At 35.9% G+C, this 3,757-nt stretch overlaps 1 pseudogene; it reads right to left on the bottom strand.

Annotated features, from left to right (window-relative positions):
- Positions 1 to 2,621: 2,621 nt before the first annotated feature.
- Positions 2,622 to 3,116, bottom strand: LOC149543548 (phosphatidylinositol 4-kinase gamma 3 pseudogene; annotated as a pseudogene).
- Positions 3,117 to 3,757: the final 641 nt, after the last annotated feature.

Raw genomic sequence — 3,757 nt, 5'->3', positions numbered from 1 at the left:
TAAAGCTCTTATCGCATGCTCAAACATAAATGCTTAGCCCTTTTAATTTCTACTTTTAGTGTTTTGACATTATGTCAAACACTTTTCCCTCTATCCAATTGTTCTGAATTTCCTATAAGACCTCCACAGGATGGCAGGAATCATAGCTTTGATACCACTGTAATGGGCACCCTAGAAATGTCCAAAGAACTAAACCAAATGCTAATAAAGATTCTAATGCTTTTGCATAGATTTTGAAAACACATAACATGAATAAGAAGGAATTTATGCAAATTGAAGATTGAACTTGTTGGCTCCTGATTTAATAGTTTTGAGAATAACCAAGAAACCAAACCAATGCATCTAAGGCTAGCAAATTCCCATGACTAATACACTCGACTACAATCTTGGGCCAACTATAAGACATAACTCCTTCTTCACTTTAGGCTCTGCAAGACCTAGGCGGGTTAACCTTGAGGTTCTGATATATGGTACTAGTGCAATTAAAACATAAATCTGGACCTATTAACTGTAGATGCAACCCTTTTATCTTTTGATACTTATGCAATGACATAGAAATGAGATAGCTACAAACCATAACCTATGAATCCATAAGCTAAGAGAGGGTTAATTCTATTCAGCCCACTATAAAACATGAAATACTGAATTGATTTGATTAAAAAGATTTGTGCAAATGCCTTTCATCTCAGCTTGCATATGATTTAGTGAGCAGTGCCTTATCCATTGCAACATAGAGTCATTACCAACAAGATGACCTAACTTGATCGCATTACAATTAAGTTTGTCAACTAAAATCCCCAAATTCTATTCTTATGAAATATCCCCTTCATATACCCAGAAACCCTATCAGAAAATTGAAACATTTACTTAACTCCTTGAGTCAAAAGCAACAATAGATCTGACATACAACTCATCTAAGCTGCCTTAAATCAAATGAACCTTATTCAATTAATCTCAAAGTCATTAATATATGAAGAATCAAGAAATAGAATAAGAAAACATAGATAATCATTGTAAATCCTCTTTTATATTCATCCTTGGAAAGATTGAATACATAAACTGGTAAAACTAAATATAACTCAAAATACTTCACATGATCTAGAATCAATTACCATTATCTTAGAGAAAACAATACATGAAATGAAAATGAAAATCTACATAGATGCGGATTGTGGCCTTTACTACTAGAGCTCACCTCAATAGACAAGAAGTAAAACCATCAACAACCATGGTTTCACAATAGAACATTGGAACCCTGTTGGTTTCCCCTAGAGAAAACTACCAACCACAACAAAGAGAAAGAGAAAGAATGATAAAGGAGGAAAGAATTCCTGGATTTGATCAAAGGATGACAAGTGTCCCCTCATAATTATTTCCTAAGAAGCTGAAAAACCTCTCTCTACCCTCTCTCTGTAACCACATATCAAATCTTTAATCATTTTGGCACAAAATTTCTCAAAAGCACAAAATATCTCAGATATTTGATGAGAATCATAACTGATTTGATGCCTGATTTGAATTCAAGGCTATAGCAAAAATTAGTTGAAATAACCTCTAAAGGCATGAAAACCCTTTTAGAATTCATTTTACACTTCAACAAACTTCAATGTTGGCATCCAAACTGATTCTAATGCTCCATAATGAATTCTGCCCATTTTGCTAAGAATGCCCTAGAAAGCACACATCTTCTTATAACTCGAACTAGTGAAGACTTGCGCAAAATCTAACCTTAGAAATGGATAGTTCATCTCTTCTCGGTTCCAACAATATATTGAAGTGCCTATTTTGGACAAAAAATGCCCCTGTGGTGGCATTTAAAATTCAGGCTTCTATTCATGCCTTTGCATTTAAAATTGAAAAATTGAAAATGTTCATATAGTAAAACTATATAAAACATTTAAATCTATCAAATCTAAAAATCATACGTTTGAACATCTTTATGAACTTTGATTTTTATATTCATTTTATCTTTGCCCATGCCACTTGTCAACTCCTCATTTGCCATAACCCTTTTTGAAATATTTTTAATTAATTAATTAATATTAATTAACTCTTGCTCCATATATTAATCCTTTAATCATTTAAATAATCTCACCATTAGCTTTCCCATACCACCGTGAACCTTCATAATTTATATTACATTCATACGCCAACACGAACATATTAATATTTCAAACCTCCCATAGCATCATGAGACATGAAAAATTGGTTTACGATCATACGCTAGGCTTCAATTTTTGTAACATCAGAACTGCCTAATCTTACATTCCACTCTTATGCTGAGCTGCCACATGGAAGGTCAAAATTTTCCTCAATCTTTGTGCCTAGCTAGCCGACCACGGGCCCTATACACATGAGCGTTGCCCTTCCAAAGGGCACTGTCTTAAAGACACTATGCATTTTTGTGGAGGCATATTTGAAGACATAAAAGCTTCACCACGTAGAAAATGTGGCATAAATCCCCTCCGCTTGCTTTCCACCCCTACTGCTTCCTTACCTTACATGGGCAGCTTCAGACTGTGGCTTTGTCCTTTCTTTGGCATGGGATTCACTTTGATTGCTGGTCGCTACTTCTCTTCATCTCCAATTGTAGGTAATGTTGCTTTAACATCTTTGATGCATTACTGGCCTTCCTTGCCTGTGCACACATCTACAAGAAATGCAACTGGACCCATATCATCATAGTTACTATAGCTATCCACAAATTTTTGTAAAGAACCCATCTTTGATTCTTGACGTGACCTATCAAAACCTATAGCCAGATGAAACACACTATGAGAGCACCAAATCATCATTGTGGGGGAAACTCTGGCAAAGCCTGTTTCATCACTACCCATTGATTGAGGACTGCTGGTAGGATGATCAAGTATATAGGCATCAATCTCCCTATAAGAACCCTCACTTACTCTAGTACCTTTCTTCAAACCTTCTCCATTCAAGGATATTGGTAAACCTCTAGGGTTATTTACAGCCATGGGTTCCTCATCCATGGGCTTAAATACACCAATGAATTTAGTTCTTGTTGGATCTTGCATAAAGTATGCACCACCAGACCCCTCTTTGGACATAATAGGCTCGTGTCCACACTCCAAGCCTTCTCTCATAACTTTTACCATATCTTGGAGAGTACGAGACAATTTATGCTAGGAGCTGGCTGTTACAAGCTCCAAGAGATATTGACATCTTGGAAGCCCTCTCACAAGAGTCTAATATTCTATTAGCTTATCATGATAATTACTTCGTTTCCCTAGCAATAGCTTCTATGGAAATTGAACCTTCTGAATTTGCTTAGGCTTCCATCACATTTCTTTTAATACTATTTTCTCTTCTTTTTCACATGGAGCCTCCTTACTCTGATGGCGTCTTCTTAAAATGGTTTGCATAGCTCCTCAAGGTTCCAAAGTTGTCAAATCATTCCTTAGCCTACTCTTGTTTTATTAGCTTCACTATTTTCAGACCCATTCAAACTCTCTCTTCCAAAATCTTCTCCACCAGCTCCACCATTGAGGTTCAGAACATTCTTAATGTCTCCATCAATTCCAATACTTGACTTAGGTAGGTCAGGCTCTCCTCCGACCATTTCAGTAGTAATAATTGTGACCTCAAGATTCTCAACAAATTTTGAATCAAAACTCATCTCACATTTAACCATGTGACGCCATCCTCTTTTAAACTAATGGTGCCTACCTCTATCAAATGAAATAATTCTAGAATACATACTAGACTTAATAGAACTCATTTTACTTCTAGAGCTTCC

This window comes from Cupressus sempervirens, chromosome 8, assembly GCF_028749045.1.
Source record: "Cupressus sempervirens isolate cs-2001-9-10 chromosome 8, ASM2874904v1, whole genome shotgun sequence".
NCBI classification, from domain to species: Eukaryota; Viridiplantae; Streptophyta; class Pinopsida; order Cupressales; family Cupressaceae; genus Cupressus; species Cupressus sempervirens.
Note: the sequence above shows the minus strand (reverse complement) of the source record. Positions and strands in the feature narration are given on the sequence as shown.